At 44.4% G+C, this 14,417-nt stretch overlaps 1 long non-coding RNA gene and 1 pseudogene across 2 annotated transcripts; one reads left to right on the top strand and one right to left on the bottom strand.

Annotated features, from left to right (window-relative positions):
- Nucleotides 1–886: 886 nt before the first annotated feature.
- On the bottom strand, nt 887–1,945 carry LOC148101520 (uncharacterized). The gene is made up of 3 exons (XR_015719662.1): nt 1,843–1,945; nt 1,535–1,708; nt 887–1,108 (listed from the first exon to the last, which is right to left on the bottom strand). It is a non-coding gene; the product is annotated as an uncharacterized LOC148101520 (long non-coding RNA).
- Nucleotides 1,946–6,805: 4,860 nt separating this feature from the next.
- On the top strand, nt 6,806–13,634 carry LOC148101521 (uncharacterized; annotated as a pseudogene). Its single transcript, XR_015719655.1, has 2 exons — nt 6,806–7,022; nt 12,787–13,634. The product of XR_015719655.1 is annotated as an uncharacterized LOC148101521 (transcript).
- Nucleotides 13,635–14,417: the final 783 nt, after the last annotated feature.

A 14,417-nucleotide genomic window follows, 5' to 3' on the forward strand; every position in this document is an offset into this window, starting at 1 on the left:
CCAGCGCATATTGGGAATGTCGTAGGCACCGATCGGTTTTCTCCCATTTGCTGGGAGTAAGGGCGCCCTCCGTTTGCGAGGTGCGCCTGCTGCTTGCTGCGCAGGGAGGAGAGGGCGGGGCGGCGGGGGAGTCTCTGGCTGGCTGGAGCGCCATCTAATAATCAACTCTCAAAATAAAACAAAATAAAAACAAAACAACAAACAGATATTGTGATACAGACTTATAATTTGCACCGATGTTTTTTAGAAATTCTATAAGCCAAAAGTGAGCGCGAGAGCCCTTGGTGCGCCTGCTCGCTGCTGAAGTCAAAGTAAACTTTATTGTCATCTCCGCTACATACAGTCCAGTATATAGAGAGACGAGACGACGAGGCTCCAGTTACAGCAGTGCAAGTAAACAAACAATAAATATAAGAAGAGTAAGAAAATAAATATACACTTTAGGACTAGTGGTAAAGGGATCAATAACAATTAAAAGTTTATAATGTACAGTTTGATGATTTAAAGTCTCACACACAACCCTGGAAAGGGGAGGGGGACATGCTGCTTCCAAATAGAGCACATTTCATTCATAATGTTGTAAATCCAAGCCCATTATGTATTCACGATCTGAACACTGGGTTGTGCAAAATCCCAGAAATAAACCTTAGACAAAGTGAATCTATGAACTAAGGTCAGGGGCGGATCTAGAAGGGTGGCATGGGGTGGCAAGTGCCACCCTAAAATGATCCCTTGCCACCCCAAGTGCCACCCCAGTTTTGCATATGAAAGTGTTGTTTATTAAAATAAGATAGCATTAACAGTTTGAGCGTAGTTACAGTCAGCAGTGAATATAAATGTTAAAACTGAATATATTGCATAGTGTCCCCCCCTCCCCCCCCTCCATCAGTAACAAATGGTTCAGCCCATAGCAGGACCGGCTTTTTTCTTGTTTTCAGTAGCTTCAGTAGTTTCACATAAGTTTGTAATTTTTACTCCAGGATGGGGATGGATGATGTGCGTCCTGCGCCACCCATACAATCTGGGGCGTATCGGAGCCATTTCTGGACTGCTTGTGCAAAGACAAACTCGGACATAGAGTTTGCCCCTAACTGCTGCGTCAGGCCATCTAGGACAAAAATACACACACACACACACAAACAAAAAAGTGAATTAGAGCACATGAATAAGCTCTTGTTAACTGTCTTCAGCGGGGAGAAAGTATGTAAACTCCTAGGCTGATAAACATGAAAGTTACCAGGCGTAAATCTGCAAACTGCTGCATTTGATTCCCAAAGAGCTATGAGCGGAAAAAGTGATAAGTCTTAGCATGGTGTGTCGTGTATCCTTTAAAACAAATTAACATGGGGTCTTCGGGCTGTACAAACTACAACCCGAAGACTAAACAAGCTGAAGACCAAAGACTCCATCTCCAGATTAACTGGACATGAAAGTCTTGTTATTAAGAAAGACAAAGTAATATAGCAAAAAACTGGACATAGGAAATGTGAAACACACCCAGCAGATCAATTGATCCCTTTATTGTAAAACTTACCAAACATGCATCTGCACAGCGCTGTATCTTTAAATGCCCTTTTTTGCTTTGTCTGGTCCTTGGTTTTTTTCCCTGCCCAGTTGAGTACCGAGGCTCTTTTGTAATGGCATAAGCCATTATACGGCGGACTTGCACCTCCAGTGTGGTCCCTCCAATCAAGGCAAAGCGTCTCACCTATAGACACATTTTATATTTTGTATGCAAGTGCTTGTGTGTTTAATCAACATGCCGTCGTTATGTATTTAAATCACATCTGACAGCTATTACACTTTATAGTTACAAAGTGTACATAACCTTTATATACTTACCATTGCCTTATTTGCCTCTTGTGATTGAAGAGCTGCCTCTGCATTGTTTAGCTCCTCAATGTTGTGCAAGGGCAAATCCAGAGGCAGTACCCCAGCATCTACCGATTCATTGCAGCAGGGATGGCGGATGGCTCTGACCTCCTCACGGAGTTCGTTAACTGCTCTGGTCCAGTCTGACAGCATAGTTAACATCTTTTGTGAGGTCGCATCTGTTTCAGAGAACAATTCTAGAAAGATTAATGGCTTATGCAGTGAGAGGCGAAAAACTAATATATCCATAAGTGATGGTGTAACATTCTGCATTCAAGTATAAGTTGTTCTAACTGCTAAAAGTGTTTGCTAGTTTTTGCCTGTCACATATATTTGATATTTATATATGTAGCTGCCATCACCAGTGTGTGAATTGTGTGTGAATGGGTGGATGACTGAATGTGTAAAGCGCTTTGGAGTCCTTAGGGACTAGTTAAAGCGCTGTACGAATACAGGCCATTTACCATTTACCATTTATACCATGTAAAATCTGAAATTCCAAGATTTTCGAACTTGCCTTGTAATAGTGGCCTCACAGAGTCTCTGGAATCTACAGAAAAAAATCACAACAAGATGACATTCAGGAGTATAAATTTGTGTTTTGAAGATAAGAGCACAATGACATTGTGATTCAGCATTAAAACAATTTTAAAAGCATACCATCTATAGGGAAGTCCTCGACATCAGACTCTGCATGCTGGGGAGATCGCAAAGCTGTGTTGTTTTGTGTGTTCTGCCAGAGTGGCGAAAGGTGCCGGAAGCTGGGCAGGGCATTATGATGCTCGCTGTCAGTGGGCTGGGGGGAAGACTGCAGAATGGTGAGGGCTGTTTAGAAAAAGTTAATTTTTTTAAAGTGGATGGTAGTTACCAAATCCGATCTGAAAAAAAGAGGAAAAATAGGGCACAATGTCAATAAAGAGGGAAAACTAGATACAAAGACGGCTCATAGAAGCTGAACCGAGTCCTATGTGTGAAGGGACAGTAACTGCGTGTGTATATGTAAGCATTTAAACACTGAAGATAGTAAAATTAACAGTATTTTGTCCAAGTCTGCCATTGTAGGAATTCATGGCACCGGGACAAAAACGTGGCGCACAGTGTGACGTCAAAATAGGCGCACACCTTTGATGCTGCGTTTTCTCCGTTTTCCTCGTCCACACGTAAATGCTGAAACTGAGTTTTCGAAAATATCCACCCTGGCAGGCTTCTTTAAAAATCTCAGTTTTCAGTTAACGAAAACGCAGTTTACGTGTGGACAAAAGGTGCAAACGCAAGTTAGGTGAGCGTGCAACGTAAAGTTTGAATCGAGTGCGAATCGAAGCGGGTGCTCTCGAATCATTAAAAGTAACAAAGTCATTGAACACATTTATACAGTTACCTTTACGTTTATCAATCATATATCACAGATTTAAATTTTTTGTAGTACTATGCTAAAAAGCAACTACAGAGCGAAAGTCTGGGTCAAGCGCCGAGGCGATGGCAAGAACAAAGGAACCCTCAACGTGTTAAAGCTAGCTTTGTAAGGGATTATAACAGCAAAGTATGAAACGAAAATGTTTTTTTTGTTGATAGACTTTGTTCGCAGTGCAATTTATTTGTTGCCAGATTGTAAGATGAAAGTAGACACAATTTCAGGCTCCCACATTTTGTCCGAAACTGTACATTAACGAGTTTTTATTTTTATTTTTTTTTACTGTTATTCAAATGCAACCGTGGAAATAACGAATAGAAAAAAATTCATTCATTCTTACCTTATACTAATCATGGTGCAGGCCAGTGCAGTGCATGAGAACTGATGCCTTCTCCGGTCAATTCCGCTGAGAGTAAATCTAATGTCCTGCTCTACTGTACAAGACAATGGTTACCTGGAGGGATGTACCAATGTGATAGGGGTGCTGCGGAATAGTCCAAGTGATCGCTGCTTTAATTTCCCGGTCAACTATACATAAATTGCACGTCGACACGATTTTTTAAAGCTGGTGCACTAGACCGAAAGTCATTGATAACAAAAGAACAATAAATCTACTTTCTCCGGTACTTTATACCAGCTCAGTTGCAATGCAATTTAACGCTCAACTACAGATTGATGACTTTTTGATGGTGGCCAGCGCCGAATGATGGTCAACTATAAATAGTCGTTTTCTCGATGTTGTTGTTGTCACCTGGTCGACTACAAATAGATCAACTATCAATGACAAAAAAACAACGGTAAATCAACATCATTACAACGTCCCTATAGTAAGACCGTCGGTTTACCACAATATTTTAATGTTGTTACAACGTTGGCATTTCAACCCTGACCATAACGACAGATCGGATGAAAAATCAACATCAATTCAATGTCGTCTTCCTATCTGGGTACTCACTTAGAAGAAGTGGCCGCGACCACTGGCAATAAGGAAAGGCTGCTCTTTATAGAGGACTCATGCTCGGGGAGACGTTTTCTGGTCCACCCTCTCTCCCAGAAGAGCCCCAGGAACACTTGTGTCGTCTTTGCATACCTCCACAATTACATATTGTTTATCTTTAAAAAATTTTTTAGATTTTCTGTATACCACCAGAGAGACATTAAGTACCACTAGTGGTATGTGTACCACAGTTTGAGAACCATTGTTCTAAACCATGCTGTGAAACTCCTGGGGACCACCCCTTAAGGGTGAGATTAAAAGTATATGTGTATGACTGAGGGACTGCCCCTCAGATCTGCTCTGGGAGAAACATAGGAATGTAGAAGAGGTGAAGGAAGTGTGTGTTTTTAAAAAACAAAACAAACAAAAAACAAACAAACAGCATGTCGGCGTTAGGGGTGCAACAATACTCATATTGATATTGAACCGTTTGATACAGTGCTTTTGGTTCGGTACGCATATGTATCGAACAATACAAAATTTCTTATTTGTTTTATCAAGTTTTCTTCGGACGATGCTGTCTGTGTTGAGTAGGGATGGGTACCGGTATCCGGTGCCATGATGGCACCGGTTCTGACATAAACGGTAGTAACCAGACCGAAAAGCAGCGCACATTTCGGTGCTTTTTTTTCCTGAGCTGTGATACACTTTAGATTCTAGCCAATCATTTTACGTTTCCGAGGATAGTAGGCGGGTCCAGGTACGATTAAAAATGCCCAAGGCAAAGCGGTCAAAAATCTCGCTGTACATCACAGCAAAAGCTGATACTGTGATACTGTCAAAGGAGGTAACACCTCAAATCTGATGACCTGGTGACGCATAGCCTTTTTTTAAAAAGCCGAGAAATGCGCCGTATTTGATAGCTTGCTGCGAGACCTCACACCGTGCACATCTACTGCGGGTGTGGTGCCTGTTATCGGACCCAGGGTTTGCAACATCCCCCAAAAACCCGAAGAGGAGAGTCCTGGCCCCTAGCCCTGCCAGTGTAGCAGAAATGATGAGGATGATGATGGCAGCAGCAGCCGCTCTTCTCTGCGTGAGTAGCTTAATGTTGTTCGTGTGTAATTCACGTTGAGTAGGCTAACCACGTTATTACATTAATGCATGTAAGGTGAACTAGCAAACATCATCATAGTTACATGCGGCTGTCTTCTTGTTTGATGGCAGATACTCCCTTCACACTGGCCAAAAAGGCTAAAATGACCAAAGAAAAAGTGGAAATCAGTTAACCATGAGAGGTTTTTGGACAAAGTTTGTGTTTTTTTTCCATTGTTTAAGCACTGCTTCCAGTCAAGAGTGATACCATATATGCCCCATAGCTGCAGAAAAGGCTAACATTGTTATCTTTTTACAAAAAACAGCTGAACATGAGAGGTTTTTGGACCAATTTTGTGTTCTCCATTCTTTAAGCACCGGTTTGAGCACCGTTTAAGCACCGGCACCGTTTCAAAGTACCGGTTTGGCACCGGTATCGGATAAAACCTAAACTATTACCCATCCCTAGTGTTGAGCGCTCAGTGGATCTGCGTTCGACTACTACGCCTAGGCTGCACTGTCAAGTGCAGATCCACTGAGCGCAGTGCAAGTTAGCGAGACAGAAGCTAAGCTCGTTGCAACATGGCAACTGCCTCAATGCTACCCGAAATTGAAGCTCCCCCACCCTCATTCAGATCTGGTGTTTGGAACTGTCTTGATTTTCATGTGAAGCATGACCCTGATGGTAAGTGCGTCATGGACAAAAGTAAAAGCCCCACGCACGGGGCGATCCGCAGTAACTCGTTAAGGGAGATTTGCGGCGTTATGGCGTTAACGTACCATTTTAACGAGATTAATGCTGACAGCACTAGTGGGAACACAACAAATATGACTGCACATTTACTCCGACATCATCCTCGTGCAAAGACAAGTGGAAGCAGACAAAAACAACAAGCACGCATGCTACAAACTTTACAAAGTCATTTAGACAGCCGTTAGCACATGATTCTCCTTATGGGGACCTGATATGTTTAATATGCTGCTGAGAATATAGCCCAGAAGAAGCGTATAGTATAGCTTTTATTTTGGAAAGAGACATTTCTCTGTAATAAACTCTCTTTTCCAAAGATGAGTGATTTCTCGATCAGATAGATTTATTTATTTTTTTGTTGTTTCAGCAACATTAAATTTAAACTGTACTTTTGAGTTAAAATATATATTTATAATTTTAATAAATGACAAATTAAAAAGGCATGAACATTTTTGTCTCTAAAAAAATATTGAACCGTATCGAACTGAACTGAACTGTGAATATTGTTTATCGTTGCACTCCTAGTTGGAGGTAAAAGTGCTGCAATGAAAAACATTTCAAGAAAATGTAAAAGAAATGTATTCCAGGATAAAACACAGCTGTTGTTGTCTTATCGGTACAAATCGTTGTGTCGGCCCACTGGGCATTTGATTCTAATAACAGGCCTCAGTCTCTCCTGCTACTGGTCTGCCATACTGCTAAATTTGGTATCCGTGCTCAAATCTTTTGTGTCTGTTTGCCCACCTCGGGAATCAAAAATTTGTTGTTTTTTGTTGTCAGATGAACATATGAGACACTTTGACTCTTCAGTGCAGTGTGGAGCCTAACAAAGATCTGTTTTGTGTCCCAGCTGATCAGCAGGAGGAGAAGAGTCTGACGGAGCAGCAGAGGAACATTTTCAGCTACTTGGACTCAGCTCAGCCACTACAGAGAAAACAATGAGCTCAACACAGAAGGTGACAGACAGAGCAGGGCGATATGACCAAAAATATTTATCACAATATACATTTGAAAATTTGCGATAACGATATAGCTGACGATATAATTGACACTAGACAAAATACTTTACAACTCCACAACTTTATTAGTGCAAAAAAACCCCAAAACAATGTATTTTCACTTAAACAAGCAGCTGTTTTTTATGTGTATTAAAGTTCCATCCATCCATCCATCCATCTTCATCCGCTTTATCCGGGGCCGGGTCGCGGGGGCAGCAGCCTAAGCAAAGAGGCCCAGACCTCCCTCTCCCCAGCCACCTCCTCCAGCTCATCCGGGGGAACACCAAGGCGTTCCCAGGCCAGCCGAGAGATATAATCTCTCCAGCGTGTCCTGGGTCTGCCCCGGGGCCTCCTCCCGGTGGGACATGCCTGGAACACCTCACCCAGGAGGCGCCCAGGGGGCATCCTTGTCAGATGCCCAAACCACCTCAGCTGGCTCCTTTCGATGTGGAGGAGCAGCGGCTCTACTCTGAGCCCCTCCCGGATAGCCGAACTTCTCACCCTATCTCTAAGGGAGAGGCCAGCCACCCTTCGGAGGAAGCTCATTTCCGCCGCTTGTATCCGCGATCTCGTCCTTTCGGTCACTACCCACAGCTCGTGGCCATAGGTGAGGGTAGGGACGTAGATCGACCGGTAAATTGAGAGCTTCGCTTTTACACTCAGCTCCCTCTTCACCACGACGGACCGGTGCAGCGTCTGCATTACTGCAGCCGCAGCCCCAATCCGTCTGTCGATCTCCGGCTCCCTTCTCCCATCACTCGCGAACAAGACCCCGAGATACTTGAACTCCTCCACTTGGGGCAGGACCTCATCCCCGACCCGGAGTGGGCACTCCACCCTTTTCCGGCTGAGAACCATGGCCTCAGATTTGGAGGTGCTGATCCTCATTCCCGCTGCTTCACACTCGGCTGCGAACCGCTCCAGTGCGAGCTGGAGGCCCTCACCCGATGAAGCCAACAGAACCACATCATCCGCAAAGATCAGAGATGAGATCCTGAGGCCACCAAAGCGAAAGCCCTCCGCCACTTGGCTGCGCCTAGAAATCCTGTCCATAAAAATTATAAACAGAACCGGTGACAAAGGGCAGCCCTGGCGGAGCCCATCACCCACCGGGAACGAGTTCGACTTATTGCCGGCAATGCGAACCAAGCTCTTGCAACGGTTGTATAGGGATCGAATGGCCCGTAGCAATGGGCCAGACACCCCATACTCCCGCAACACCTCCCACAGGACACCCCGAGGGACACGGTCGAATGCCTTCTCCAAGTCCACAAAACACATGTAGACTGGTTGGGCAAACTCCCATGCACCCTCAAGTATCCTCGAGAGGATGAAGAGCTGGTCCAGTGTTCCGCGACCAGGACGAAAACCGCATTGTTCCTCCTGCATCAGAGGTTCGACTAGCGGACGAACTCTCCTTTCCAGCACCCTGGCATAGACTTTCCCGGGGAGGCTGAGGAGTGTGATCCCCCTGTAGTTGGAACACACCCTCCGGTCCCCCTTCTTAAAGATGGGGACCACCACCCCGGTCTGCCAATCCACGGGTACTGCCCCTGATCTCCACGCAACATTGCAGAGGCGTGTCAGCCAGGACAGCCCTACAACGTCCAGAGCCTTCAGGAACTCGGGGCGGACCTCATCAACACCAGGGGCTCTGCCACCAAGGAGTTGTTTAACTACCTCAGTGACCTCGCCCCCAGAAATTGGCGGGTCATTCCCCTCATCCCCAGACTCTGCTTCCTCCTCGGAAGACGCGTCAGTGGGATTAAGGAGGTCCTCGAAGTATTCCTTCCACCGCCTGACAATTTTCTCAGTCGACGTCAGCAGCGCTCCGCCAGCACTATACACAGTGCAGGTAGAGCACCGCTTTCCCCTCCTGAGACGCCTGACGGTTTGCCAGAACCTCTTCGAGGCAGTCCGAAAGTCTTTTTCCATGGCCTCTCCGAACTCCTCCCACACCCGAGTTTTTGCTTCAGCCACTGCCCGAGCCGCATTCCGCTTGGCCTGTCGATACCTGTCGGCTGCCTCCGGAGTCCCACAGGCTAACCAAGCCCGATAGGACTCCTTCTTCAGCCTGGTGGCTCCCTTCACCTCTGGTGTCCACCATTTGGTTCGGGGATTACCACCACGGCAGGCACCAACCACCTTGCGGCCGCAGCTCAATGCAGCAGCTTCGGCAATGGAGGCGCTGAACATGGTCCATTCGGACTCGATGTCCCCCGCCTCCCTCGGAATGCTGTTGAAGCTCTGCCGGAGGTGTGAGTTGAAGATCTCGCGGACTGGGGCCTCTGCTAGTCGTTCCCAGCACACCCTCACTACGCGTTTAGGTGCACCAGGTCTGTCCAGCGTCCTCCCCCGCCACCTGATCCAACTCACCACCAGGTGGTGATCAGTTGACAGCTCAGCTCCTCTCTTTACCCGAGTGTCCAGAACATATGGTCGCAGGTCTGGTGATACGATTACAAAATCGATCATCGACCTACGGCCTAGAGCGTCCTGGTGCCACGTGCACTTATGGACACTCTTATGTTCGAACAAGGTGTTCGTTATGGCCAAACTGTGATTAGCACAGAAGTCCAATAACAAAGCACCGCTCGGGTTCAGATCAGGGAGGCCGTTCCTCCCAATCACGCCCCTCCAGGTCTCGCTGTCGTTACCCACGTGAGCATTGAAGTCTCCCAGCAGGACAACAGAGTCTCCAGGTGGAGCACCTTCCAGCACCCCCCCCCAGGGACTCTAAGAAGGCTGGGTACTCCGAACTGCCACTCGGCGCATAAGCGCAGATGACAGTCAGGACCCGTTCCCCAACCCTAAGGCGCAGGGAACAAACCCTCTCGTCCACCGGGAAAAACCCCAACGTACCGGCAGCAAGCCGAGGGGATATTAGAATACCCACCCCAGCCCGCCGCCTCTCACCAGGGGCAACTCCAGACTGAGACAGAGTCCAGCCCCTCTCCAGGAGACTGGTTCCAGAGCCCAAGCCGTGCGTAGAGGTGAGCCCGACTATATCTAGCCGGTACCTCTCAACCTCACGCACTAACTCAGGCTCCTTCCCCACCAGAGAGGTGACATTCCATGTCCCTATTGCCAGTCTTGGCAGCCGGGGGTCAGTCCGCCAGGGCCTCCGCTCCTGGCCGCCACCCGGCACACAATGCACCCGACCCCTATGGCGCCTCCTGCGGGTGGTGGGCCTGCGGGAGGATGGGCCCATGTCGCCTCTTCGGGCTGTGCCCGGCCGGGCCCCATGGACTAAGGCCCGGCCACCAGACCTCGGGCACCCTCCCCGGGCCTGGCTCCAGGGCGGGGCCCCGGTAACCCTATCCCGGGCAGGGTAAACTGTTCCCTCGGTGTTTTTTTCATTGGGGTCTTCTGAATCGCTCTTTGTCTGGTCCCTCACCCAGGACCAATTTGCCATGGGAGACCCTACCAGGGGGCAAAAGCCCCCAGACAACATAGCCCCTGGGATCCCTGGGACACACAAACCCCTCCACCACGATAAGGTTGCGATTCACGGAGGAGGTGTATTAAAGTTATATAAAAATATTAACAGTGCAAAAGCAAATTCCTCGGAGCAAATGTCAGCCAATTTCCACTGGAAATGCCTTTTGGTTAAACTGTCAGCAAGCAATTTGCATTTGCACTGTTAAATTTTTATATAACTTTAATGCACATAAAAACAGCTACTTGTTTAAGTGAAAATACATTGATTTTTTTTTTTTTTTTGCACTAATAAAGTGGTGGAGTTGTAAATTATTTTGTCTCGCCTCAATTATATCGTCAGTTATATCGTTATCACAAATTTTCAAATGTATATCGTGATAAATATTTTTGTTTATATTGCCCTGCTCTACTTTCATGTGTTACTGTTTAGGCTTAAATTGGTTTGATGTTTGGTGCCTTTTTCTTAATGTAAAAAAACCCTTAGGTTACAATCAGACATTTTTCTTCACTGGACCAAGCTGGTCATTTTACCAGCTCAGCTCTAATTCATATGACAGATAATATATGGTATGGTATAAACATCTAGATGATGGGAAAGTGGTATTCTTGGACTTTAGTGCTGCATTTGATTCAATAAATTTTGATCTTTTGATTGATAAGCTAAAATGTTATTGATTTTCACCAGCTGCTCTGTGCTGGATAAAATACTATTTGGACAGAAGATAGCAAAGGGTTTATTATACTGGTTATTTCTCCGAGGGCTGCGATATGAACTGCGGTTTACCCCAAGGCAGCTGCCTCACTTCTCTATTCAGTTTTCACAAATGATCAGCAATATATCTTGGGTTAATCTTGGGTATGCCAATGATTCCACCATGTTTTATTCAGCCAGTGACAACTCTGAATTGATCAGCGTGTCACAACAAAATTTGCTGAATGTGTTTGACTGGATAAGTAAAAATAACATGATTTTAAATGTATCTAAATCCAAATCTATGTTAATTAGAAGCAGATTAGTCAACAGCCCACAACTGAATCTTTCCATATCCAGTGTTAGAACACGTCACCCAGATTAAAGTACTCGGCGTTACCATAAATCACCACCTTTCATGGTCTCAGCACATCGACTCTGTTATTAAGAAAATGGGACAAGGCATAGCTATGGCTATGAAATGCTCTTTCTGTATCACTTCTTCAATTATGAAAGATGTCATTAATGCACTAGTAATGTCTCATCTGGAGTATTGTTCAATCATTTGGTCAGCAGCTAATAAGACAGATCTTAACAGACTTCAGTTAGTCCAGAATAAGGCGTCCAGATTAGTGTTAAGATGTTCATACTATACTAATATGGATAAAATGCATAATAAACTTTCTTGGCTTCCTGTACAGGCTAAAATATTCTATGGCTTACTTGTAGTTATAAAGAAAGCAATTCTGTTAAACACACCACATGTTTTTCTGCTCAGCTGCAGTATCCAGATGAAATACATAATGATATTACACAATTTTCAACAAACTGCAATTTAGTAAATCCTCGAGTTAAAAGTAACTTTTTGTAAAACTGTTATATTTAGAGCATCTTTTAAGTGGAATAAATTGCCTTATAAAATTAGAGAATTATTCAAACTATTTAAAACTTCAATGAACACTTAAAAGCCGATTTACAGAGCTTTTAGTTGTTGTAATATTGTAAGAGAGGATTTGTTTTTGAAATTTGTGTAATGTGCCTCAATGTTATTGATATTATTATTATTGATTGCTTATATTTTAACAATTGTGAAACTGTGGATGTAAGAGCCAAATTATGTGGGTATCTTAAATCCACTTTATTGTGTAATATTTTATGTGATTTGTATTTGACGGAAGACGAGCAACCTCGGTTGTGGAAGCTATTGAGGTTCCTTTTGAATAAAGAAATAAACAAAAATAATTCATGACTGTTTAAACACTAAAATCATGCCCATCCCTCCTGATTGTACACACACACACACTTATATTATTTTATAATTTATATTATTTTCTTGTTTCCTATTACATATTTCTATAATTTGTATAGATTTATATATAATCATTTACTGATAAGAAATCCTATGTTTGTTTATTTGTTTATAGGTTGGATGTAATGTGTTAGAACTACCAGCAGGTGGGGATAAGAGACCTTTAAGGTGTTTGGTGCCACACTCCACCTTCAGGTTTAAAATGGAGGGAGTTTGAAGGTTCAGTTTGTTCCACGACTGCATTTCACTCACTGCCTCTGTTTGTATCTCTGTCACTGCAGGACCAACATGGAGCGAGAAGTCAGCGCTCTCAGGTGTCCGACAAACCTCACAGAAGAAAGAGAGAGAAAAAACACACCTGTGACGAGTGTGGGAAGGATTTTACTAGGAAGAATTCACTAAAACTTCATCAGGTCATCCACACTGGAGAGAAACCGTTCAGCTGTGACTTGTGTGGAAAGTCTTTTTCCTTGAAGGGTAACCTAAAAACACACCAACTCATCCACAGTGGAGTTAAAGCGTACAGCTGTGATCAGTGTGGCAGAGCTTTTACTCACAGTAGCAACTTACAGAATCATCTAGTTACCCACTCTGGAATTAAGGCATACAGCTGTGACGAGTGTGGGAAGGATTTTACTAGGAAGGATTCACTAAAACATCATCAGGTCATCCACACTGGAGAGAGACCGTTCAGCTGTGACTTGTGTGGAAAGTCTTTTTCCTTGAAGGGTTCCCTAAAAACACACCAACTCATCCACAGTGGAGTTAAAGCGTACAGCTGTGATCAGTGTGGCAGAGCTTTTACTCGCAGTAGCTACTTACAGAATCATCTTGTTACCCATTCTGGAATTAAGGCATACAGCTGTGACATCTGTGGAAAAACTTTCAGCCGGAGAGGAACCCGAAATACACACCTGCGCATTCACACCAGACATGATGTGTACTGCTGTGAACAGTGTGGCAAATACTTTGCTACAGACAAACGGCTAAAACTACACATGTTTACCCACACTGAGGAGAGACCTTATAAATGTGACCTGTGTGAGAAGACTTTTAAATCTCCATATGACCTGAGAAAACACCAACAGATCCACACCAGAAAGAGACTTTACAAGTGCAGTTACTGTGAGGTATGTGTTTATATTTTTATCTTGTCATTTTAGCCTGACTGTTTGGAACAACTCTGCTCATTAAACTATGTTAGCAATTCTACTGCATGGAAAAGCAGCTCTTTGGCTACGTTCACACTGCAGGTCTTAATGCTCAATTCTGATTTTTTGATCAAATCCGATTTTTTTTGTCTGCTTGTTCACACTACAAATAAAATGTGACAGCAAACGCGCTCTTGTGTGAACGCTCAAAGCGTCCCGCATGCGCAAAAGAAGGTGTCACACACAACACGCTCTGTTTAGACCCAGACCAAACAATATTGTTTGACTGATGGCCCTTAATATAAAGACTTCGGACTTTACGTTTCCCAATTTTTGCTTTAAGTTATTAGTTTATTTATTATTTTTTAGAGGAGCGGTGCTTCAAAGGATAGTTGCAGATTTCTGTCAGAATGTGCAGATTATACAGTACAAATAAAATGTTCACGTTTCTCCAACGTTGTCTTCCCAACAGTTTCACTGACATCTACACTGGATGGCCAGGAAGCGTTCACAATGTCGTCTCGGGTGCTTCTCCGGCGCTGATAATTGCCGTCTGTCTTGTATCAGTGACATAAAAGACGGATTTAATGCAGCATGACCGTTCAAACAGCAGTCGCTTTCTAAAACATCGGACATGTATCGGATTCTGTCCCACATACAAAAGTGACCCAGATTGGATTTGAAAATATCGGATTTCGTTCACACTGTCATACAATGATCAGATATGGGTCGCATAGGGTCAAAAAAATTGGATTTGATGC

Source organism: Neolamprologus brichardi, chromosome 9 (assembly GCF_056152115.1).
Source record: "Neolamprologus brichardi isolate AB-2024 chromosome 9, ASM5615211v1, whole genome shotgun sequence".
NCBI lineage: Eukaryota > Metazoa > Chordata > Actinopteri > Cichliformes > Cichlidae > Neolamprologus > Neolamprologus brichardi.